The following is a 27,949-nucleotide window of genomic DNA, read 5'->3' as shown; positions in this document are numbered from 1 at the left end:
CCAACAAAAATACTGAAGCATACCAAAAAGGTTATGTTTTTGATATAGAACCATTCAAAATATACTATATTGTGCAAAATATACCAGATTTTCAGCCAAATCAACTTAAATCCTTAGTGAGTAAAAGTTGTTCCTCACACAAAAGTATTTTTAAATTAATAAAAAAGTGAAATAAAATTATAACACAATAAACTACCAAAGTACTAGACAAAGTTATACTATATTATGGTATTTATTTAATTGGTCTTCACTGCGTGCACTATCTGCACTCATCTCTCTTAATTTATGTCTCTCCAGACAAAGTTTAGACAAGTTCTCAGCGATAGACACTCTTTCAAGAGCCGCTTAGCTGAGTTTTTTTTTTATCTGTATTATGACTCGTAGGACAGACGCTCTTGAGTGCTCATTAGAGATTAGATGTGTCAACTCATGCTGCGCACATGTATTCAACTTCATATTCGCAATCGCAATCGCATTCATATACGTATTCGCGCATTCATAATAATGAGTATAAATACACAGATGATAAGCCCAATGATTACCCCTAACGACAATATTACTTATTATGGAGTTTTTGTGTTTGTTATGTGTTGTTTATAGACAGCACGATCCACAATTATATCAGCAATTATGCACAGGTGATGGCTTTGATGACTGCACAAAGTGACTGGCTGATTGCCTGATTGACTGACTGACTGACTGACTGACTGGCTGATTGACTGACTGTTTGTTTGTTTGCTTTTCGTTGTTATACGCATTGTGTGTGTTTTTTGTGTGTTGGCTTACTTTGACTTTTTGTACCTTGGTTTACATTGGTTTGATTTGATTGCCTGCTTTGTTGGTCTGTTTGTCGCTTTGGCTTTGACTTTGACTTTACACCTGTTTGCACAGGTAACAAACACATTGCACACTGGACGCGGTATCCGCAAAAGCAAAAGCAAAAGGCAAAGCAGCGCATTTGTTTGCTTCACTGACACCTTTACCATTTGCCAAGTCGAAAGTTCTTTTTCGCCCACCAACTGCAGTTTTTTGCCTCAGCTCAAAGGCTCAAAGCAAGTGCCTGGCAGCTGTTGTTGTTTCACTGCTCTCTTTTTCCGTTTTTCCTTTAGCGATTTTCCTTTGACGATAAACTGCTTAAGCTTTTCCCTGGCGCCTTTGCACTGCAGTTTGTAAATTCTTTTATGCGTGTGTGTTTATAAATGTTTGTGGGGGAGATTGATCAATTGAAATAAACATAATTAAATGTGTAAATGCTGAAAATTGTATGACAAATTTATTTGCATAGAATATAATTAAATTTGCAAATAGTTTGATACATTAATTGATTATCTTCAATTCAAAATTGAATTTATTTCATTTATTATAACATTTATTAAAGCAAAATAAATCAATTCATGTAATCATTGTGTTTATAAATCAATTCATGTTATTCATGAAATCATTTTGTGATTTTAAAGTGCGCTTCTAACGCAAAGCTTATTCAACTTGACAAAGTCTTAAGTAAATATTTTGAAAATGCATTTTGCCGTAACACTTTCGACTGCTTTTAAGTTCAGTTCAATGCTCAAATGGCTCAAGAGTTGTGTGGCTTATTACAATAACTATTACTCAATGTTCTTCTCGATGCTGACTCAGCGCCAGCAGCAACAACAAACACAGCAACAACAACAACAGCAGCAATTGGTGAAAAGTTCGTTGTCAAACATTTGCATTTCGCTTGAATTTCTGATTGCAGCAAGCGACAAGAGTGGAGAGTGCAGAGCGGAGAGTGGAGAGTGAAGAGTGGAGAGTCGAGAGCGCCAAGCAGCCAACGAGTGAAGAGTGGAGAGTGAAGAACGAAGAGAAGAGGGCGCCGCTGGCCACTGGCAAATTGCAGACGGCAAATTAATGCCAGCGCATTTATTTTTGTCACAAATGCAAACAACAGCAACGGCAACAGCAACAGCAAGAACAACAACAACTGCAGCAGCAGCAACAACAACAACAATGTTGGCGTCTGGCGCTGCCAAAAGCGAAAGCAGCGCCAAGAAATAAATAACGCAAATAAATAAGAAAAGTGCCCCAGGGCACAAACACAAACACACACACATACATAGAGCAAGAGTTAGAGACAGCGAGAGTGTGAAAGAGAGATAGCGCAAGCAAAGAGGCAATGAGCAACAGCGGGAGATGCGTCAATGTTGCAGCTGCCTGCCAGCATCCATCCCATCCCGTTGGCAACATGCAACATGCAGCAAACGGCGGGCGCAAAGGGCCATCAAATGATGAAAAATGTTTACAAAAGATTTTTAGGCTTGCGTCACGCCCACAACGGAGGCGCTGCGCTGCGCTGCGCCAAATGACACTGCGATGCCAGGCAGCACATTTGCCAATTAATTTGAAGTTGTTGCACCCCTCCCCCACTTCACTCCGCACTACGAGAGTTTGCTGTGTTGCACAGTTACTGCTGCTGTCAGTTAATGCTCAACTCTTGCTGCAGGGGCATGAAATGTTGAACAAATAAATAAAGCAACAGCTACAGCTACAGCTACGGCAGCAGCAACAATAATAATATGTGGCACTGTGGAAAGAGTTCGACGGAAGAGGAAAGAGAGTCAGAGAGAGGGATCGGGGTGGTAGCTTTGACAAGCCAATGCCATGACAAAAAAAAACCCTCTGCAATGCTAAAAGCCACAGCAACAACCCCATTTAAAACACACACACTGACACTGCCACTGCCACACTGCCCCTTGCCACCAACAAAATAAAAACACTCGCCGCAATCTGTAAATTGCAAAAGTTGCACGCGTTTCCCTTCATTTTGCATACGTTTCATATTCATGTCGTGGAGCCGCAGCAGCAGCAGCAGCAACAACATTGAGTTCGTTGGCCGCCCACTTGATGCCACGCCCCTTTGGTTTGCTGACAGTGTTAGCCCAGACATGGCGACGCTACCGACGACGACGACGACGCTGACGAGTTGTGTGTGTTTACAGTTAGAACGAACGCCGGCAAATTGAATGTGCGTAAGTTGCACAAAAAGGGGGGCAAAAACAAATTGCAATTTCAAATTGCACCAGCAACAGCAGCAGCAGCAGCAACAACAATAACTGTGTGGAGGCCATTGCAATTTTCAAATTAAACAAAAAAGAAAAACTACAACACTAACATCAAATGGTGAAACGACAACAATGGGAAATTGCTAAGTTTGCTGTCATATCAATTAGCATATTAAGCTGAGTAAGTCAAAACATTGTCTAGAGTCTAGACAAAAGCGCCATCTAGCGCCCAGTTTGACCTGCTGCTCACTCTTCACATTTCGATCGTTTATCGATTAACCATTTGCACCCGTTCGCTTGACGTCACAGCCCCATTGTTATCGACGTGTGTTGATTGATTATCGCGTTAGAAAAAAGAAGAATAAAAGAAGTCATACGCAGAGTGTGAACGAATTGCAGATAAGTAATTAATTAGTTGCTAATTTTATTATTATGCAAATTGAAAACAATTTTATATTGATTGAAATTGTTCAACTTAATAAACACATTTTGAATGCTCTAAATTTCATAAGCATTTATGGCAAGCTGTTATTACTATTAAGGCTAAATTCGGAAAGTTCTCAGTTAGTATTCTATTAAATTTCTTGTTCTTCTCTCACCTAAAAATTCTAATTTATATTCTGATCGCCTTTGTCTGGTAAATTAACCTAGCTTCGAGCTGTGAAGCATGTCACATAATTGGAGTTTTGTCATTAGCTCTCAGTTCCCTTTCGCAAACTTTTAATCTCTGTCTGACTTCCACCAGAAAAAAAGAAACAAAACAAAACAAAAACATTCTGATTGTTGGCCACGCGCTTGTTGCATGTCTGCAACCATTTGAATTTTGGCTTTTTTGGATACATGTCACTCATTAGCGCTATTGTTAGCACCTGAGCCTGCGGCGCATTTTTCGGTCGGTGTTAATGGCGGAAAAGTACTCCGAAAAACTCAACTCGAAATGACAGACACAAAAATATAATAATAATAATAGAAAAATGGCAATAATTATGCGACTGGTCTACTAGTGAGTGAGAATTGACCTTGAACGTTCAGCAGTCGCTCTATGCTTTTCGTTTATCGGTCAACGTGTCGTATGCGCTACGTATTTTGCACCGTACTCACATCTAATCTCAAGAAATTCAAAACAAAAAATGCAGTGAAAGTATGTACAATGTGTATAAGTGAGCAGGACAACTATAGTTGGTTTTTCAGTCAGTGTTGTGTAATGTCGTGTTGTGTTATCGTCGTTGTTGTTGTCCCTTTCGTTAGCTTTGTCTGCGCGCTGCGTTTTTCGTGTGTTGTGTCTGTTCCTTGTCGCTGTCAGAGTTTTGCCTTTTTGTCGGTTGATGTTTATTTTAAAAGCTCTACATCATATTCGAAAATAAATTAGCAAAGCAAACAAGCAAAAATAAAACGTGAAAAAAAAACACGCCGAAACACAAAATTGTCGAAAGGCAGCTCATTGTGTTACTCGGTCTGGTCTCTCTCTCTCTCTCTCTCTTTCGCTCTCTCTCTCTCTCAGTTTTGTAGTCTTCTCCCGGCCGTCTCACACATTCTTTTGTTTATTTTTGCACTTTGATGGAAAACTGCGCGAAAAGAGGAGGCAACAAATCAAAAATTTCAGTCGAGTTGTCGATTGTCGATCTTGCGATCTGATCAGACAACGCGGCAGACAAACAGACAGATAGATAGACAGAAGAGAGAGATAGACAGAGGGAGAGACAGATGCTTTGATGTTTACATATCCGTCTGTTTGTCCAACTGTCTCTGCTTGTCTATCGAATTCAACTATCGAACACTCTGCTCAACTGTATCTGTTCGTATAATATTTTTTATTTTATGTTTGTATCTGTGAGCATTACGCGCAATAGTTTAGCAAACATTTCTAGCGTCTGGGCAGCGGTTATTCAATGGCAAATTTATGGGCTAGACGTGCTGCTGAATTAGCTGACTGTCTGACTTTACGTACCTCTCTCTCTCTACACAGCACTCCCCTCCTCCTCCCACACCTTTTGCTCATTTGACACTGCCTCCACTCCACTTTGCTTTATGCCCCCAAGCAGAATACTTGCACGCGCGCAATTTCTATGCCCTATCAATGGGAATTGCTCTGAGAGAGTTGCATAGACTACGATCGTTTTTAAAAAAATAAAACTTAAATTGTTGAGTATCATTCTAGTAAAGAATTTAATGCTTAAAGGCCCTTTAACCAATAAGTTAGCTCTTTAAACTATAAAAAATATATAAATAAATGTATATAAAGAGATCTTAAGATTAGTTCAACTTAAATTACTTATTTCATAAGTTTCATATTTTTATTTCGCCTCATTAATACCTCTTAAATATTTCACATTGTTTGCTAGTTTTCTTTCTGTATTTTTGTAATTCTATTAATGTCATTATATAGATATGGCATTGTCTCTGCTTAATAGCCGCACATAAACTTGATTACTCTGAAGTTTATAGCATTAATTTCGCAGGTTGTCCAAAATAGTCACAGTGCCTATGTTTATCTCGTTATAAACTTTGGCACTAATAATCCCAAAAGTTTCAGTTGAATCGTAAAAGGTGAAAGTGTTGACTTTTAGCCATTTATAGTATTGTATTTTTCTAGTGTATCGCGTTTCACATTTCCTAATTACTTTGTGTAGAGCATTGCTGTAGTCGTTGGTTTATTGTCTGGTCTTTTTATTTCATTACGGCGCTGTTACTTGTCACAGTTTGATTGATGATGAACTGAACTTGAAACTGTTATTGCAAAAATCAATGAATGCTTTGATTTTCACAGCAGCAGCAAACGAGTCCGAGACAAGTTGAGTTGCGGCGTCGCGTCGCTTCGAATTGAGTTGAGTTGAGTTTGCGTCTTAAGATCAGCAACGAGAATAGAACTGTATATTAGATGAATGTACTGTGAAGCTGTGGCAACGCTTTTACCACAATGCGAAGGCCATATATCAAGCTGAAGTTGAATGAGAGATTGACTGACTGACTGAGCATTTGGCTGGAGCCAGACGAGAGGCAACAGCTGTCAGTCCGTCGGTCCGACTGATAATTGTAACGCTAATTTTGCGGCAAACCTAACAGACGTATCTATGAGTATCTCTGTATCTGTATCTGCGTATCTGTGCGCTTCATATCTGTATCTGTATCTGAATCTGCATTTGTTGTGGCTGATTTTGATGTGTCTTTGCTTTTGCTTTGATTTGTTAATTGCATTCTGTGATACTTGTTTCTTTATTCACTTGTTTGTTCAAGTGCACAAGCTACAACTTGTGATTGACACTCTGAATTATAGTTGTAGTTGTTGCTGTAGTTGTTGTTGCTATGGCTGCTATTGCGAATGCAAATATTTTAATTAACTATATGCCATTTGCAATGTGCGGAAACTCAAATCAATGTCATGCCTGCAATTGCGAATTGCGAATTGCGTATTGTGCACACTAAAATGATATTTTGAACCTTAGATATGGTCCGCTTTTGGTTCGTTTGGTTTGCTTGGTTTCTCTGCCACGTGACAGCAGCGCAATTTCGCATGCCACATGCGGCAAGCATAATAAATAAACAATGAAACACCGGCCAAGCGAAACAAGTCAACTTCAAGTCAAGACAAGTCCAAATCAGAGTCCAACTCTAACTACAAATTCGTCGTCAGTTTTGCTGTTTTGCTGTCGCGAATCGTCGTCACCTTCTGTTGATGTGTGCAAAACTTTGTCGCTTCGCGCACCGCGGCCAATGACCAGACAATGACCCAACACAGCGAACGCCATTAGCATTATCATCGGGTCCGGGCCAGTCGACAGACAGACAAAGCCAGATACAGCCACAGCAACAACAACAACAATAAAAAACGGCGTCGGCGACAACGGAGCGGCAATAAAAATTATTAACATTTAAACGCTGCTTTGAAAGAGCCACACGCAGCGGCCGCCAAACGCCGCCGTCAATTGGTCAAGCACCACGGCACGCACAGTGGTTGAAACATGAGCGAAAATCAACCATTTCATTTGCAACATTTCTATTTCCATGCAACAGACTAATTTCCGGTTCTAAAATTATAACTACAAACTATTTAAAGTGACCTCACTCAATTCACAAAAAATATAAATTACATTGATTGATCAGTTGCGGCTGCTTTTCAGTGTCTCATAAATAATAAATTGAAATCAATTGAGAATTAAACGCAAATACTTGCAACTCTTAATGTCTACATTACGTACGACTTTATTAGGTTAGACAACAAGCTTAGCTTTTAATTAAAGGCGGCTTTGTGATAGATAGCTTAGAGAATGTCTATATTGAATCGAATAATAAATAAGAATTTCTTTGCAAACAAAAATTATGATATATTTAAAGTGCTCATATTGAAATAAATTAATCTGAATAGAGAATTTTTAAATTTTATATTTATACAATATAATATAATATGCAGTATTTAAAGAAACTCAAAGAAACTCAGAATTTAAAAAAAAATTGTATTAGATTTAAATATTGAATCTGATATTTAAATATTTTTCCTGAATTAATTTTAACTATTTTAATTTTTGAAAATTAAAAATTATTATTGAAAATGATTATTAAATGATTATATAATTATAATTATAAAATAAATATATTATAATTATAAAATTTAATTAATTCAAAATATTTTGCCATTTTACAGCAACTATTTTTGAAGAATTTACTTATTTTTTGAGTTACTAACAAAATAAATGAAATATTTTCCAAGAATTAAGTTATCATATTTGACTTACTAATGCAATAAATAAATTTATGAGAACGGTGAAACTTATGTAATTTAACAAATTGGCACTAACTTTTATCATTTAAATTATTTTTAATATTTACACGTGTCGCAGTAAATATTGCCCTTATCAGACAACACTATCTGCTTTTAATAAACTTGAACGATCAATCAATGACTTATGATCAATTATCAATAAATATCGCTAAATTTGAAGACACCTGTAGTTATTGTTTCGCTAATTAACACCACTGTGCCACGACACTGTCATCGTAATCATGATGTTGATGATCATCAGCAGAAACCATCATCGCTGAGGTACTTTAAGACACATGCGACTAGCCGCGGGCAAAGCTCAGTCGAAAGCAACAACAACATTTGGGTTACTAAAACAGCAAAACGACGCCGAAGAGTGAGAAAAAGAGTAGGAGAGACAGACAGAGAGAGAGAGAGGGAGAGACAAACTAAACCGAACCGAAGTGAACTGAAAACCGAATAGCCGAAAAACGAAAAAACGAAAACCGAAGCCAAAAAGCGGAACTTGTAATTTCAATTCGTGTATTTCACGTTTAGCGAGGTGTTGCTCTCGCTGTTGTTGCTCTAAGTGTTGCCATTGTTGTTGTTGTTGTAGTTGGAAGTTGCTGTTGTTGTTGCTGGCTTAATGAGCTAACAGCTTTTTTTTTTCTATTTCTTTGCTAGTCTCACGGCCCAATTGCAAACTAATTGCAAACGCAAAAGCTTTAGCTTCAGGAAGGGGTAAAGAGAAAGAGAGGGGCAGACAGGGGGGAGGGAGGGAGAACAGATCTGAGCTGACAGCTGAGATGCACTTGAGCGCAAATAATGGCACACGACATGGCCCGGTGATTTGTAGATGTGGTTGCCCCGCCGTGTTTTTCGGCCTGTGGTCAAGTTGCAACAGCAACAGCAACAGCGGCAACAGCATCAGGCGCACATGTTGCCAATTCGAATTAGGATATTAAACGTAAAGCGTGTGTTTTGGGGCGTGGCAACAATGTGACAGCTTTTATCTTGTCTCACGTTCATTTTTAATGTCAACATAACAATTTCTGCTTATCTAATTGCAAACATTTTCATGCAGCAACTTGCAGTTCGCTCCATCGCCGGCTAGCAAGGCAGATGAGCAGGTGTTTTGCACTAAGTGCCAGGCATGTCAGAGACCAAAAAGACACAAGACAGAAGACGACACAAGAAAAAAAAAAAGGCCATCGTTGAGGATGCAACATTGCAAACGTCGCCAGTCTAACGTCTTAGCTGGCGACTTTTATCTTTCACTTCGTCTTCGTCGACGTCGTCGTCGTCGTCGTCGGGCAGAAACAAAGTTTGCCTTAATTTGACTAGACTTACGCATTTAGAACCGGAAATGTACGAGGCAACTGTCATTTTGTGCAAATGACAAAAAAGACGACAGGCACAGGCACAACGGCGACATCGCGGACAACAAGAGACGAGATGAATGGCTCTGCATGCAGCTGGCCGCCAAGAGGAGAATCTACTACCTGGAACTTTAACTTCGACTCGTACTTATTCTTATACATACTTGTAACAGCTCTGGGATTAACTCTTGGACTGCGTTAAGCTGATTGCAACAATTGTCTACATACCTGCAATTGAAAAAGAAGACAAGAAGAATTAAGATTTAGTCGCTTGTTGTGAATACATTAATGTGTTAGGTACTACTTAACGTATGCTTAATCAGATATTAAGTATACGAAGCAACATTGCTTATGAAGCACTCAAAATATCGAATAATTTATACAAATTCGTATTGTATTTTAAAACTATGAAATGAAATTATAAATACAATAATAGTATAACATATAAATAGAATATTAAATTAAATAAATTTTTTGTATATACATAAAAAGTAATAGTATAATTAATAAATTAAATTAAAATAAAAAATAATTGCAATATTGATTAAAATATAAAAAATAGAGTATAATTTATAAATTAGTACAGTATTTTAAAATTACAAAATCTAAAAATAAAATAACATATAAAAAAATCAAAATTAATTAAAATAATAGTATAAAATAAATAAACAAAACATAAAAATATAAAATTAAAATACAAAAATTAAATGAAATAAAATATATGAAATAAAACATTCTATGAAATACAATATTTAAAAAAATAAAATTGTATGTGAGATGAAATAATTTACATGAAATGAAATAATTTACATGAACTAAACTATTAATGGCATAAATATTAAATGAAACAAGATTCGCTTAAAATAACTTGATTCATTTATTTTATACAACATTTTATAAAATTTCATTCATTACTTAAGCTTGCGATAATTCAACACTCATTCTGACTCCAACAAACGCGACGCAACTCAAAGTTTTACCCGATAACAAAAACCAAAAAACCCAAAAAAAAAAAAAAAGAAATTCTCTAAAGAACTGCTTAAACATCACACTTGAGATGCGATTGGCAATTGTAAGGTGAAAGCTACTGGAAATGTCCATTGATAAGGCATTAAGTGATACTCTGCAGCACTTTATTCTTCCGCCCATTGATCTTTAATGCGCAGTTCTCCCCTTCCTGGAATTCCCCTAACTGCGGCCCTTTCCCCTTGACACGCATAATTAGATTTTGACTGCGGCTGGCTGTCAGCGTGCCATGACAAAGATGCCAACAAAAGTCAAAAGAGGAGCCATGATGTTTATGTTAATGTTGATGTTGATGCTGATGATGATGCGGTCCATTTGGCAGCTCGGAGAGTGTCAACTGATGACATCTCGCGTTGACCTTCAAGCGGGCGGCATTTCTCAATGAAATGTGGATCATTAAGCTAGAAGCTTAACAAATTTGTTACGTCTGTCGTAAGTCTTGTGAGCAGAGCACACATACACACACACTCAAAGAGAAAACAACTCAAGTGAATCTTATCAACAGCAAAGAACAGCAACAACAAATGAGCACATACTCAAAGATACGGCGTTCATATTTCTTATCAAGCGAAACAACACAAAATGACAGAATAAAAGCAAAGAAAATAATAATAATAAAACAAAAAATAAACCAACAAAATATTAGACAAGAAACTTAGAAAATAAAACAAAATGTGGAAGAAGAAATTGGCGACGATGTCGCGACGACCAGACAAAAATAAAATTCAGCGATAAGCAAAACCAAATGAAATAAAACAGCCGCAAAAATACAACAACAAGAGTAGAATACAATAATAATAATAACAATAAGTAGACCCCAAACGGAACAGCAGCGCAAAGCAAATAGAAATGCTCTAATTGCGAGTCAACACGACTCGCAGATACTCTGCTTTTTTAGCTGGAAATTAAACTAATTAGCGCAGTTTTAAAAGTACTAAATATAAGCTTGAATAATAAGGAAAATAAAATAAAATATTCAATATTATTTCTGAAGAAAAAAAAAGTGAATTATAATAAGTAATAATGCTTGAAAAAAAAGGGAACGACAGTAGCGCAGCAACGAAAAAAAATGTATAAAAATCATTGGCGCTTGGCCAATTGTCAGCAGCAACAACAACAACAACAGCAACAGAACTGTCGACAGCAGAGTGGAAAAAAAATAAATAAAATATATATCAATGTGTATAATATTCATAAATGTATATACTAACAAATAAGCAAGAGCGAGTGTGTGTGCAAAATTCAAATAGAGCAAAGCAAATGAGACGCAAAAACGCCGCAGACAGAACAACGCAGCGTATCTTGCTCTCTCGCTCTTTCTTAGTGTTTTTTGGAGGAAGGGGAACTGAAAAACCCAGCGAAATGTTTTAATTAAAATTGTCTTAATTTATAATTTATGTTGGCGGCATTAATTCGCAGGCAGTCCGATTGACGCGACGCCACTAATTCACAGCTGGCCCAAAGTATCTGACAGATACACAAGATACAATTCAACTTAAACTATTCAAATTTACGCCGCACTCGAATTGAATTACTTTCGATTCTTGCACTATCATTACTTGTAAGTTATATTGAATTTTACACAGCTGCAATCCATCTAACTTAACTGAAGGATCATAAAAATTGATTAAAATTAAATTATGAATCATTTTATGAATTTTGTCGACCAACTTTGAATTAAGTTGCTGTGACTCACAAGCATTCCATAAAATGGAAAACAACGCTAGCAAATTTTAAGAACATGTTAGCTGAAAATATGCGATGATTGAAAAGCTCTTTGGGCAAAATTTTTGCCTCTATTAGCTGTTGACAGAAAAGTCATAAGACAAAAACTTATCAATCTTTTAGTTTACGCGAAAGAGAGCAAAAAAACACATTCACTTTAAAAATCCTCCCATTGCTCAGTATGAACTGAAAATTGGCTATAAATTGTTTGGAAAACTCAATTTTGCCGTCAACAAGAAGAAGAAGAAGATGTAGTGGAAGAAAATGCAATGAATGCATGATTTCTGTTCTGTCACGTGCCCATTCCTAATAATCTTTCGCAAAGTTGAAGTTGTAACTGGAGTTGCAGCTGAAGTTGAAATGGAATGTGCGCCCCTTACGCAAAAGTGCCACCATCTAACCTTATACACTTCCATAGAAAAAAGAAAAGGATTTCAGTCCCTAATGAAAACGAAGCCAGGACAGACAAGGGAAAGGAAAAGGAGAAAGAGCTAAAGGAACAGCAGAGCAGCATCGTTCGCTCGTTTGGTTGAGTACAACGAACGCACTGACAATGAGAGGACGACATGTTGCCCCCCAATTTGGTGAAGAAGAGCGAGAACGCATTGTCATTGAAAGGAACTTGAGCGGCGAGTAGGAAGCAAAAACAACACAATGAAAAACTTGGCTCAGCCATCTAACAAAAGGAAGAAGCAGCAGCAGCAGCGACTGAAGGCGGCCAGGGGCAGCGACCGCAGCAGCAGGTTCGGTAAACGAGTTCAGCAAAAAAAGACGATGAGGAAAACAACAACGACAAGGAAGGCGACAGCGACGGCGACGGCGACGTCATCATGTCCTGTGCTTGGCTAAAGTCTTTAACCTTTCAAGGATTTTCTAGACATTGCCAAGTCGCATTTATTGAACATTGGTCTAACACACACAACTCTGGCACAAATGTTCGCCTGTTAGCTTGTTAGCAGCAGCCTGAGAAAAGGGGATCTCGTCGTTTCTGTGTGCAGATCTCATATCTGTGGATAAATGCTGTGACGAGTGCAAAAATCTAATAAATTCAGACTTTGCCAAAGGGGATGATGCGAAAAACGAGAGAGAAAACGCATAAGTGTCCCGCACAAAAGTTGATGAACTTTAAGCTAAACTGAGGGCAAACTGACAGCAAGAAGATGAGACACCAAAGACAGTCATAGAGGGGAACGATTCCATGGAGATGGAGATGGCGATGGTGAGATGGGCAACTGCGTAACGCACGAAAGGTAGTTTGAGCTACCTGAAAGACGTGGAAGAAGTAGAAGAAGAAGAAGGAACTCCTACCCTAACACACAAATGATAATAACAATGAGAATGCCCTTAGCCAAGTGCGAGCAGCAGCGAGTCTATAAAGAAATCATATAATATATAAATGGCAAAACTGTTCGCGAGGGAGGCACTTAAAGTCAACAATAAGTCGACAATATAGAATATTCATAATCTTTGTCAAATGTAAACGAAAAGCGACATAAGACTATTATTATCTTAAATCGTAAGCAAATGATTTAAACATAGTATTCAATATTATCGTTGCATATAGTTTAAGAATATAATTGTTAATCTTACGGAAACATTTAATACATTCTTTAGGATTATTATCGTTAATCTTTATTAAAATTTGAAAAAGTCATTCTTATTCAGGATAATTATCTTTAATCTTGCGGAAATATTTAAAACTGTTGAAACTATATTTTATTTGAGATTATAATCTTAAATCTTATTGAAATAATTTAAAATGTTTAGGCTTAATTTTTTAAGATTATCTAGTTACCTAAGATTTATTTATTATTTGTTTAAACTACATACTATTAAAGATTATAATCTTTAATCTTACATAACATTTATAATTGTTATCTTGAATCTTTATTTACTTAATAAAATTTAATAAAAGATTTCAGAATATTGAACTACAATTATTTGATATGTATGTATATAATAAATAAATATCTTTGATTTTAAGGAAATAATTAAAGCTCTTTATAAATAATATAATTAATCTTGCGGAACTATATAATACTTTTTAGCCTACATATCATTTATAATTATTATTAAAATAAACAATGAACTCACTAATATTGTGATAATTCTGAATATTAAATTAGAAATATATTATATAAAAAATAAGTTAGTGAATTGAAAGACAATGTATAAACAGAAATCTATCTGTTCGACTAAAAGCCTTTATTTCATTTTATATAACTTTAAAAACTATTTTCTATCTAAGTACTATCTAAGCAATTAATGTTTAATCACTTCTCAAACAGCCCTCTCTCATTAATAGCAAAGCTATAGCGCATCCATATAAAACTACACATGTGCACACACTTATATATATACTATCTATACCATATATAGAATATATATAATAGATCCAAGCAACCCCCAGTATTCCAAGGTGTTGCTTTGTCCTGATGCTACGCATTTTGCCAAACTGAAAAGCAACGCAATTTACTTTTGTCTTTTGGGGTTGGCTTTTGTGGCTTTTGTGTGCAGCAGAAAAAAATGAAAATAAAAAGGAGGAAAAGAAATGATAAGAGGAGGGAGGGAGGGAGGGAGGGAGGGAGGGGAAAGGATACACGCACTCGTTATATTCGTACTTGGTACACGTTTGTTTACCAGGGGTTGTCCTAGTCATTGTTGTTGTTGTTGTTGTTGCTGTTGTTATTCCAACTCAAATGGTTCGCTTAGCTTGCCTTAGGTCAGGCGAAGTAGAGAGCGGAGAGTGGAGAGTGAGAGTGAGAGAGACACGCACTTTCGTCAATATTTGCGATGCGTTTGCAATTAAAAATTTAAAAAGCTGCTAAGCAAAAAGCAGATAAAACCATCATTAAAAATTAGCATTGCCCCAAGGGAAGTGCATTGCAGAGGGTCGCAATGCATTGATGATGAACACAGAACAGGAGGAGCACAAACAGAAGAAGCAGAAGGAGAAGAAGAAGGAGAATAATTCGTATGGGTTAATTGCCTTTTTTGCCAAAGATTAATGCCCGACGATAGAGCGCTGCAAATTGCTGCAGATAAAGGATGAAAGATATCGTATCTAAATGCAGTACTGAATTTGTCATAAAAGAAAAAAGAAGGGAAACGCTACAAAAAAGCAAGTGTAACTTGTTATATTACGTATACGTAATATAGTTATTAAAATAACTTGTTCCGTGCCGCTTTTTTTGTTAGTATTCCATTCCACTTCTATACAGAGTAGATAGATAGATAGAATGTTTTGTATGTTTTGCTCTCACAGGCTTTTCAATTTTCTGTATTTTCGCCATTTTACACATAAATTTGATTTATTTGCTGCCTATTTTTAACGTCGTGCCAAAGGCGACGAAGACTTCGGCTAATTGTTGCTGACATGGCTAAGAAAAGCCAACACACAACCGAATGGGAAAAACAACGCCAACTGGACTGTACTTATAACTAAGAATAGAGATATTCATATAAAAAAAAAGAGGCGCGCAAAAAGCTCTCTAAAGGTTGAGAGGAAGATGTCTCTAATTATAGACTTTATTATTATATTTTATTGACAGCGTTTTAACACTTTAAATAAATACGCTTTCAATAATTTTAATTAATTTACCCTTTACCAACCTTATCCAACTAATATGCCCCAAAATTTGTAGCGCAACTTGAGAAATTCCCATAAATTTGAAATATTTTGCTTGTTTGCACTTTCGGCATATTTTTCTCAAAAAAAATAATTTCACTTTGTTGTTATATATTTTGTGCGAGCTCAAAATTGTTTGTCGTTTGTCGTCGATGTCGACGTCGACATGGACCACGCCCACATCAATTTCTCTACTGTCTGTGAGTTCTTTTTTGTTGTTCCGTTTTTTTTGCCTCTTCTCATTGCAATTTTTGTACACACAATTTTTTTAATGAACAAAATATTTGCGCTCAAAAAGAGAAAAACCGCCATGCGGGAAAAATAATAATTTTTCAAACGAATTTCATGAGAATTTTCTGCATGAGACATGAGACTGTTGTCAGATAGTATTGGTAATTTCTGTTGGCGACTTTAACAAACATCCCGGCAAAAGATTTTGGCAAGGTTGCCGCCTGCCTCGTTGAGTCATTCAATGAAATGAATGACAACAATGTGCTTCAGCCGCCATAATTAAGTTGAGAAAACGCGGCAATCTCTGTGGCAGGAATGGAAAATTGCTTGCGCCTCGTTGGCTTAAACGTTTAGTTTGTTGTTTGTTTATTTGTTTGGCTTTTTAGTGGGTCAAATGCGTTGTGTTTCCAACCTTAGCTTCGCTGTCAATGGACAAAACCACTTAAAATGCTTCGACCAAAATAAAAACAACAACAAAAAGAATACTTGCACAAAAATTGCATAACTCGCGACAAACAAACAGCTGCAAGCCAAATGGCAACAGTGTGCAACGTGGTGGCAGGCAAGTGGGGCAGCAGACAGACAGATTTCCATGTTGCCTTTTTAAGGTCATGGCGCAGCAAGCAGCAACTGCAATTGGCATAATTGAGCTTCGCAGCAAAAGCAAGTAGGCGGCAACACATGGTCGAAATGGCAATGGCAACAAGTTGTTGCCAGCAAATGTTGCATGCAACATTTATGTATTTCAATTGTAATCAAATATTTATTAGAAATGTTTTCAACAAATAGTTAACGACAAACGACATTTTGGCAACCGTTGATAAACCGGTTCAAAGCGGTTCAAATAAATTTGCCAACTGCGTTTCGGAAATCAAGTTCAAAACTGCAATTGATGACGACAACGAAGATAATAACGATAATGATAATGATGATGATGATAATAATGTCGAGGACTTTTTCGTTGGAAAAAAGAAATGCGATAGCAACAGTTGACGCATTGGTCGTTGGCTTGTCGCTTGCATAATGCCAACAACAAGGGCTCTCAGGGCAGACGTGTTGTTGGTTGCAGGCAATTAGACGACAACAACGACGACGGCAGACAACACATGGCAAACAACAACAACAACCACAACAACAGCAGCAATCTTGAGAGTTGCCTGTCACGTGTAAAAAGTCAATAGATTGCACAATGCGGCGTCAAGTGCGCGAGACAGAGAGAGAGAGAGAGAGAATGCGAGAGAGAGAAGAGAGAAAGAGAAACAGGGGCCATAAAGAGGTCGCTCGCTTTTGCTTTGCTTTGGCTGCGTCAATATTTCCGTAAACAACAGACAGGCGAGCAGAAGAGTGTAAGCGAGAGAGAGAGAGACAGAAGAGAGACTGAGAGAGTAAGCGAGAGGCAGAGAGAAAGAAGTGAGACAAAGCGAGAAGGTGTGAGTCGAGACACTTGAGAGAGAGACAGACAAACATTTCATTAATTACAACAACAAAGAAATGTTAAATGCACGTTACATTATAATTACACAAAATACCCCCTAATGTCCCTCGAACCCCCCCAACTCCCCCCAATCGCCTTTATCCCCCCGGTTTTCTGGGGTATCGTCTTCGTCGCGTTGTCAGCTTCTAATATTTCATTAGCCGGGTCGCGTGCCTCCTCCTGCCTGACTTGAAGCCGCGTCATCAACGTCACTGCGAAAGAGACACACAGAGAGAGGTGGAGGAGGGTGGGAGAGGGGCTGGCTGCTCTAGGGTTTGGGGGCCAGCCGCGTTGAGGTTATGTGCGCGCAATTTGCGTGTGCCAATTAAAAAGAAAACAACAACAACAGCAGCAATGCAGAGGTAAGCGAGGCTTCTCGACATAACAAGAGGCAGGGAATTGATCAGAGAGTGGGCGAGAAGGTGTAGAGAAGGGGATTGCTGACGAGGAGGAGGAGGGGGAGGTCTAGTGCATTTGGAGGTTGGGCTGACAACAATGTAACTGGCCGCAGTGAGCGCATTTTATAGTTCAGTGCCTGCGACAACAACAGCCACAGTGGGTAAGGCAAAACCCTAAGAATCAGTTTAATAGAACAGCAGAATAGCAGATGCACTGCAGTCAGTTCTAAGTTATATACTATAAATATAGTAATCGCCAATAGTACAAATTACTTCCACAACCTTATCTTCATGTATTTAATCTCATTAGTAGGCGAAGTGCGGCATTAAGTATAATGTTTTATACTAAAATGAACTGTTAAAAATCTTGCTAAATTTCTGAAGATAATGAAATATTTCTTACTAATATAACCTGTTAAAAATGTTTCTAAATTTATGAAGATAATGAAATGTTTGTTACAAATATTAACTGTCAAAAATCTTGCTAAATTTATGAAGATAATGAAATGTTAGTTGCTAATATTAACTGTTAAATATTTTCCTAAATTTATGAACTTAATGAAATATTTCTTACTAATATTAACAGTTAAAAATATTCCTAAATTTATGAAGATAATGAAATAATTGTTAACTGTTAAAAATCCTCAAAAATTTATGAAGATAATGTTGCTATTATTAACTGTTAAAAATCTTTCTAATTTATGAATATTTGAAAAATACTTTACTTAAAAATCGAATATTATGTTATGTACCCCACAGTAATTCTCATTTTAATATAAAACATGTTGTATTGTAAAAATTCTTTTCCTATTATTCCCATGAAGTACTTTAATTGATTATCTGTTTTATATCAGTTTATAGCGACAACATTCACATTAACAGCTGCCATTTAACAGCTGTTAAGCGTATGTAAAGAAAAGCTTTACATATTTGAATATGTAATTTATATATTTTTAAGCTACATTAAGAACATTAATAAAGAATGCTATAAGGAAGGTTTTAAACATAATTATGAGAGTCATCATTAATGTATTCCTTTAATCGACACTTTTTAATAATAATAAGCTGAAAATATTATCATCAAGGCAAATAAAATGAAAATAATTATTATCTGTGCCTTCATTAATTTTATTGTCCAATTAAATTTATATCAACTGGCATTTAATTAACAATATTAAGCATTGAATTATTGAAATTATTATCAATTTATAAAGTCAAATCTTATGCTAATTATTTGTGCCATAAATTAAAGCAGAGATTTAGTTTTCTAAAGCTTATTTGCTTGTTAGCTTCACATCTTGTGCAATTTCCGACCGAAATTAATCATTTCATTTTATTGTGCTTATATTTGTTGAATTGTTGCTGCTGCTGCTGATTCAATCATGAATCGCATTCTTCAGCAAAGCCAAATCGAGGCGAGCTGTCGCTATGCCCCAAATGTGTGTGCTTAAGTCGTTGCATTAACTAATGCAAATGTTTGTTAGTGTATCAAGCGGCAACGTCATTGCTGTTGTCTTCGGGGCATTACATTTTGTGGCATCAACGGCGTCACCCGTAACAACAACAACAACAATAACAACAGCAACAGTAACATGACGGCACACTATGCAAATATGTGTACAACTGAGTGTGTGTGTGTGTGTATTGGTGTGACGACAATATCATTTACAACAGGCAAATGCCGTTGACGTGTTGCCTGAGAGGCGGCTGGCTGGCTGGCTGGCTGCGGGTGGTGTTGCAGCCGCTTTGGGGGCAGTTGTTGTTGCTACTGCTCGCAGTGGTTGCTGGTGTTGTTGTTATTGTTGCTGCTGCTGTTCTTGTTGTTCTTGTTGTTGTTGCTGCTGCTGTTGCATTTGCCGCCATGTCGCGCGAAATTTACAATTGACGTCGTTGTCGACGTTGCTGTTGTTTTAGTTATTGTCTGTTTTTGTTTTGGTTTTACTTATTGTTGTTGTTGCTGTTGTTTTTGCTGTTGTTGTTTTTGCTATTGTTGTTGTTATTGTTGTTGTTTTTGCTCTGCTCTCCCATAGCTAGACACACGGCTCAATGTTCACTCATGCGCAGTGACAGGCGGCTGCAGCAACAACAGCAACAACAATAGCTGCCACATTTGACGTGTAAAACGTCTAGAATTTCTCTTGACGGCTTTTGGTTCGATGCTCAACACGAGTAGCCGTTTGAAATTCAAAACACCCACCCAACAAAAAAAAAACCTACCTACGACAGCAGCAACAGCAACAGCAACATTAACAACAGCAACACAGCTGCACACGCAAATCCGGCACAATTTTTTTAGGGAACAACAACATCGATTGTCACGTGTGAGAGAAAAAGATTTTCAAGCTAAACATAAGATTTGATTTGCCAAAAAACAGTTTTGAAAAGAAGGCAGTTTCGAGGTGGTTTCGGGGTCAGATTGGTGCGTGAGCTTGGCTATCTCTAAATGGCCCATAAAATGCATGTGTCAGTTCTCGTCTTACAACTGCTGTCAATCAATTTGCAATTTGCCTCTTGACAAGTGCAACAGCAGTGTGTAACCAAACCCAATTGCAAACCGAAACCACACCACATACACACACACATACACACACACATACACACACACACACACACAAATGAGGCAACCGGCAATCGTTACACTTTTGACAAGGTTGCAGCTCTGCTGCTGCAGACACAAATGCTTTGTGGCATTTTCCTCAAAAATTTGATCACTTATCTAGATATTATTGTCAAAAATAATAGCATAGGCAGCAATCAAGCAATTTAACTATGATTTAAATTCAATTTAAAGCAAGTGTTTGGCAAAATTGTCTGTCTTTAAATGACAATAAAAAGTTGAACAGACAATTACAATTTCATTGGAAGAAATTTTATTATTTCAGTGTTGGCAATCAATCAGAAATTATTAAACTCATTGAAACACTTGAAAACTTGGAAATAAATTAATAATGAGTAGAGGAAAAGAAAACTTTATTTCATAAATAATGTATTATTTTTTGTATAATTTTGTGTTTCCTTTTTCATTTGTTATAATAAATAAATTCATAATCAGCATACGTTAATTTGAATTCTAAGAACTTGAAAACTTAAGAATCAAGTCATTATTATTATTATTATTTTGAAGCTCTTGAAAACTGAATAGAAAACAGAGTTAGAAGTTGTGTAAAAAGATTATTTAATTCCCTATTCTGTAGTATATTAAAATGGATCTAATATATAATATAAAAAATATAAAAAGAAACAGCAAAATCATAAAAAATTGTATTCTTAATTCTTCTTCTTTTGTGGATCTTTGAATTTGTAAGCATATATCTTTTGATTTATTTACTATGCGAAATAATTGCAAAAAGCATTTAAAAGATATTCGAGTTTTATTGAAAACTTTGTAGAAATACTTTCATGTTTCTCTTCTGTCACTCTCAATTTTTTTCTCAGTCTCTTTCTCTCTGTTACAAGGTCATTAAATTATCAATGCTTTAATCAAAGTCGCCTCTCACTCTTTTTTTGCAAAAAAAAATGAAATAATCACAATAAAAATGTGGTTCCATTGTGGGCGCAATTCCGATTGTTGTTGTTGTTGCTTCTTTTATTGCTACCACAACTCTTATCGAATAGAAAAGCAATTAGCGGCTGAATGAAATAAAAGAGGAGAAATATGTATGGTATGTAGGTAAGTATGCACATTTATTGTGCCCCCTTTGGTCTTTGGTTTATGTGATTGTATTTTCTTCTTCTTATTCTCCTTTTTTTTGCCAATTGAAGACAATTGAATGGGAAATCGAAATTCATATCATTTAATGGCAAATTATTAACAATTATCAAGTGTATTATTGTGTGTTGCATCTGTTGTGATTTCATGGACTTCATGGTCGATGCTCTTCTCAATTGCCTGCCCAATTAGCGATGATTGTCAAGAGGAGAGCTGCTTGATAAGCAATTTGATAAGTCCAAGACGACAACGTTGGAGGAGTCGTTGCACGTTGCGCGTTGCACGTTGCGAGTGGCGAGTTTCCGCCTAGACGAACGAACGACCGTTAAGCAAATAGGAAGGAAATCAACAAGGTCCGAAAGCAGACAGAACTAGAACCTGAACCCAAAGCAAGAGGAAAGGGAAGAGAGCGAAAGCTGGCTGAACCAGTGAAGCAAGTCGCCATCGTCATAGACCGTCACCTGTGCCAGGTGTAAACTGTCAGATGTTGCACACAGAGGGGGCAGAGAGGCAGAGGCAAAGGCAGAGGCAACAGCAGCAGAAGGAATAACGTCTGACGGAAACGTTGGCCAGCGAGAGAAACATGGGAAATGACACTAGGAAATCGCTTGTAAACAACTCGCTCAATGTGTGTGACTCTGAGTGTAGAATGGCCAACATTATTATCATCATCATCATCGTCATCAACATCGTCATCATCATCGTGGGTTGCGTAGTGAAATGTTGCAGAGCTCAACTCTAGATTTGCGATGCTATCGCTTTAATCGTGTGGCATGCAAATTCAGTCACGTCTCTCGCGGAAGACGACGCTTAGACGTGGTGCTGAGGCTGAAGCTGAAGGTGCTGCCCGGATAGATATGGATAAATGTATATAAGTACTATATACCGAAGCTGTGCTCTCGTCAACATTCACATGCGATAAGAAACAATGTATTGATAAGCCAAAGAGAGAGAGCGAGAGAGAGGAACATTAATAGAGGTAGGCAACGATAAGAAGCGAATGCGCAAAGCGACCTCACAAGTAGTACTTTATATTTTTATTATTACTATTATTATTCTAGCAGAAATCTTATATTGCGAGTTATATGAATTCGCCTTATCACCAGCCAGCTTCAATTCAATTATCAATTATATATACTACACAATTTAGTTGAGACATTTGTAACACATTTTAAGTTTGCTGGCAACACGAAAAATCAACAACAACAACAGCAACAACAATGAAAACAAGGTCATTGCCTATTAGCAAAATAAGTAAAAATAAATAAAAATTCCAAAGTACAATGTCAGCAGCAAAGACGAATACGCAATGCCCTACTTATCTACAAAATATTCTAAGCAAATGTATTTCAAGAATAAAGCACAACAAAACGCTGTTAGAACTTTTGAAAGAGCTAGAGAAATACGATTAAAGAGAAAATTTGTAGTAATGATAATACAATAATGTGAATATATAATATTTTTGAATGAAATAAAAAACAATTTACAAATTCTTTTCTCTCGATTACGTAGAAAATTTATGGTAATGATAATACAATAATGTGAATATATAATATTTTTGAATGAAATAAAAAAAAAATTAATCATTATTTAGAAAAAAATTAATTATTTAAATAGAAAATTTGTAGTAATGATAATACAATAAAAAAAATTTTAAATTCTTTTCTCTCGATTGAAGACAACATTTATAGTAATACAATAGGAATATATAATAATTGTAAATGAAATAAAAAATCATTTTGAAATTCTTTTCTCTCGATAAAAGAGAAACTTTGTGGTAATGATAGTATAATATGATATGTAAATATAAAAATGAATTTTTTAGTAATCATAACATAATATGAATATATAATATTTTAATATGAAATAAAAAAACATAATAAAGAAATTCTTTTCTCTCGATTAAATAGAAAATTTGTGGTAATGATAATAAATAATAATGTTAATATACATATACCATTTTTTTTTAAAGAAATAAAAAATGAACTTCAAATATGTTGTTTCACAACATATAATACTTTTGAATAAAAGGGAATATATTTCTAAACATTTTACAACAAAAATCAATTAAAATGATATATAATAGATATTATACATATAGGTTAATAGATATTATACAGTAGGTTATCTCTCAATCAATCAATTTACTGACATAATGGCTTAATTAAAGCTTAGCTTTAAGCCAGCTATCAAGTGAGATTGTAATCAGTTAAGGGTAACTTGCTTATTGATCAATTGTAAATCGAAAAATAAATCTCTCGACTTGACTAACGATACCAATAATAACTGCAACAATATTGATCGGAATCGTTGGCAAAATATTTACATAATAATTTTCACCTTTGCTCAACCAGAAACAACAACAACAACAACAAAATCATCAAATGTTGAAACACGTTTCGATTATTTAAATATTTTCACTAATTTGTGTGTGTGCGAAAAAAAAAAACAAATAACATTTCTCAAGTCAATTGAACAACGATACACAGCAATAACAACAACAGAAACAACAACAACAACAAGAGCATGCCAATATCATTAGCAACAAAAGATCGAACGTTCAAATTTAATCGTTGGGCTTAATTAAAATAAACATGAGAATGATTTTTAAACATTTGCTAAGTGGGCAGCAAAGGAGACGCAACTCAGGGCGTGGAGCGAGACTCTGAAAGACGGGTCTCAGAATCTCAGTCTGCGTCTGCGTCTCAGACTGAGTCTGCGTCTGAGTCTGAGTCTGGATCCAGTCTCCCCAGAGGGGCCACCAATGAAACTGTGCAACAACAAGCAAACTATTTAGATTCGAGATCAGCGATAAACGACGCATAAAACTTGCTCGGCGACAGCAAAGCAAAAACAAGCTGAGGTTCAGCCACGTAGTACAACACACCTGTCCCAACAACAGCAACAGCAACAGCAACAACAACTACAACAACGATAGCGAGTACTTGGAGAAGAACAACAACTTATGCAAAAAGTACTCGAAGAGTCGTAGCTAGACCTGGCCACACCTTGACAGACTTCGCCTTCGCCTAACTCTCCCTCTCTCTCTTTTTGTCTACGCTTAAGTATTTCGCATTAGCAAAAATAAAAACCAAAAACATATACATATACATATACATATAGAAACTGCACGGTGAACATCATCACATGACATGATGATGCGGCGAGGAGGTTTCGGTCTCGAGACTTGCCAGCGGGCTTTTTAATAGATCAGCAGCAATAAGATTGTGGGATCAAGGGAAGCGAGTGCGGGGAGAGGGGCTGCTTGGCTAGCTAGCTGGCTGGCTGGCTAGCTGGCTGGCTTATCGCGCTTATCACATCGCCAACTGTCAGCTCTCCCAACAACAAGAGCTCAACGAAGCAAATCCCTGGGGTTAATAATCATCATATACACATACAATATTCACATATACACTAACATACACACACATTTATATATATAACTATATATATATTTAATTAGAACGGCAGTCATTGGACTTGGGAGTCAAAGTTCTGGGAAGGGGGATAACAAAAGATTAGATCTACTATGGGCAATTATTGCAATGGACGATTATAGAACCGCAAAAAATCCTATGCAAATCCGATAAATATTTCGAAACTAAACTACGTCATATATATTCGATTTTAATAATTATAATAATTGGAACTGAAATTTTAGCACACATAGATATATCTAAAGGTGATTAACCAAATTTGAAAATATTATATAAAATATATATTAAAGCAAAGCTATTTTCAGGACTTATAAATATTCGTGGATCGATTTCAAAATAGTTTGAAAAATTTCGTTATTTGCCAACTTCAGCAATATTTTCTTAAAGTCCAAGGAAGTTGAAATTGGTGCTCATCATGACAGTCCAATTAGCTGATCACATTGCTGATCACTAATCAAATTATACGCCAAGCATTATATTATTAATGAGAGAGAAAGACCCAATGCTAAGAGAGGGACACGAGTTTGCTTCATAACGTGTTGTTTCCTCTGCTTCTTCTTCTTCTTGTTTTGTTGAATTGTAAGATTCTGTCGTTATCAGTTAAAGTCTTCATGGATTGTTCGATTAGAGTTTAGCCCTGACCAAATGAGGGGTTTTTTCTCATTTCTTTTGTTTTCTTAATTTTTTAATTTTTTGTTTTTTTATTTTTGGCAATTCACGAAACGTGGTCAAAGAAAACTTTGTGCCGACTTTATCAGGCTGAAACTGGGGAGATAAGATAAACAGCGAATGTCCAATGAATTACAACAACTCGCTAGCTTTTATGGGACGTGCTAAGCGTTAAATTTTTCGATTTGTAATTTCATGCATACAACCAGAAAAACACGACGACTGACAAACAAAAAGCAAGCAAAGCTGCGCGAAATCGAGACTTACTATATGTTGACTATATTCATACATATATACATAAATATATTTAAAACAGAGATATTTGCAAAAGATTATAGTCTTTTATGTAAATTTTCGTTAATTTTATGAGCGATAAGCACACGAAAAACTCGTTGATACAGTTTTGTTTCGTTTTCGTTTTCGAAAACAAAAACATGAAATTCCATAGGCAAAAAAACAAAACCAAAAGCAAAATCAAAAACAATAACAACAAAGACACTACGACTACGACATTTGCGATTCGAAATTATTCTACTTGCAGATCTCGAATGCGTTATGTAAGCAGCTGATACTGCTTTGCTGTGAGCGAGAGTGAGATGGCGGGATCGTGCGCAGAGCAGACAGCGAAAGTCAACAGGCGAGGGCTGCCAACTTGATTAGTCACAAAATAGGCGCCGATCACCAAAGGCAAAAACAATAAAACCAAAAACCAAAAAACAAAATGTGCTCCGAGACAACTCTTCGAAGGGCAGGCAGAAAAATACACAAAACACGCACACACACAGTCGCACACAAAAGGTCTGCCGACGATTGCTCAGTCAAAGTCTGCGCCTCGTGACAAAGTCGTTGTTGTTTTTGTCGTCGTCGTCTATCACGTTCATTGGCATTTCAAAGCTTGTTTGTTTGCATGCTGCGCCTGTGTGTGGGGCTCTCTTTTTGAGCTTCGCCCCTCTCTCGCAAACTCTCTGTCTACTGCTATTTGCTATTGCTATTGCTGCTTCTGCCTTCGCGTCTGCTGCTGCTTGTTATTGTTATATCTAAAAGGTACATACTCACATACATACATATATATATACATTTTTATGTTTGATTGTGTATTCTTTTTTTTTTGCACAACAAGCTCCGCTGGCGTTTGCGACTGCGCGGCGCCCAAAGAGAGTGGTGAGAGAGAGAGCAAAGTACACAAGGCGCAGCAGCAGCAACAACAGAAAGACGACGCGTCGTCAACCGGTTTTTGCGATTTATATTTGCCCTTGCTCCCCGATGAGCCACCTCTCCTCCCCTCTCTCCCCAACCAACTGCTGATCAACCATGCCCTCACGCCCTTTGCTGCTTATTATACTATAACATATTTGCTGAATATTTAACATTGAAGCTGGTGCGATTTTTTGTAGCAGCAAAAAATTGAAAGGCTGCTGCTGCTGCTGGCGCCGCAGCCAGCGTCGCTGCGACTGCACAAGCAATACAAAATGACAGGCGAAAACAAGAGAAGATAAATTGGTGCGCAAAATATTGAAATGCTGTCGATGACATGTCGAATTCCGATAGCGATTTATAAATAACTACTACCTACTACTACGATTTAGCGCTGTCGTAGAGTAAATTATCGATACTTTTGATCGATTTCAACTAATTAATGTGGATCACAAAAATGCTTAAAAATAATTAACGCCACGCTTCTTCTTCTTCTGCTTGCTAGTTTGCCAGCAAACAGACGTCAGCAGAGACAAGCTGTCGTCGCTGTCGCAGCGCCGCTTCTTTAGCCACGGCCACAGCAACAGCCACAGCAGACGCGCTGGCAGCGAATTGCACTGGCACGCACGCAACTAAAAAAAAAAGTCTACAAAAAAATGCAGAACAAAAAACGCTTTGGGCCAAACACAAAAAAAACGTTGGTACTTATTGTACCCAACAAAACAAAAAAAAAGCAAAAATCGAGTGCGCTGTTTAAGCATAAAATTAAGTAGTTTAAATAAAAAAACAACAAACAGTTAAAAGAAAAACGCCAGTTGAGGGCGTGAAAGAGATGGCAAGCGCAATATTGAAAAAATATAAAAATTTTAATCCATAGATATTATAATTTTAAATGCTTGTCTGCTGCGCATTTTTTATGACAGCGCTGCCTACAGCGACGCCGACGCCGACACCGACGCTTTAGTCGCTGTCAATGGCGATGCCCCGCAAGTAATCTCACTCTATCTATCCATCTCACTCTAACAACCGCTATATGCGTATTTGACTTGCCTTTTTGTACTTTTATGAGATTTTAACGGGGCACAAAAAGCAAAGAGCAAAGCAAAGCGACGAAATGTCGTTAAAGAAGATCGAATTGAATGTGAATGCGAAATGCGCGAAATGTGAATGAGAATCCAGCAACAACAATAACACAAAAGTAATAACAACAACAAAGACAACCAAATATGGCGCCGCCTCAGCTGCCGCTGTCGGCGTCGCTAGTGGGCGCTGCGCTGCTGCAGTAGCTTTAAGCTTAAGGTGTGAA

General features: G+C 36.8%; 1 protein-coding gene across 1 annotated transcript in view; it reads right to left on the bottom strand.

The window, feature by feature from the left end:
• The window catches only part of LOC133835379 (myb-like protein P), a 109,314-nt gene that overhangs the window by 78,603 nt on the left and 2,762 nt on the right, over positions 1–27,949 (bottom strand). The window lies entirely within an intron of this gene.

The sequence above is a fragment of the Drosophila sulfurigaster genome, chromosome 2L, assembly GCF_023558435.1.
Source record: "Drosophila sulfurigaster albostrigata strain 15112-1811.04 chromosome 2L, ASM2355843v2, whole genome shotgun sequence".
Lineage (NCBI taxonomy): Eukaryota > Metazoa > Arthropoda > Insecta > Diptera > Drosophilidae > Drosophila > Drosophila sulfurigaster.
This window is presented reverse-complemented; position numbering and strand designations above follow the sequence as displayed.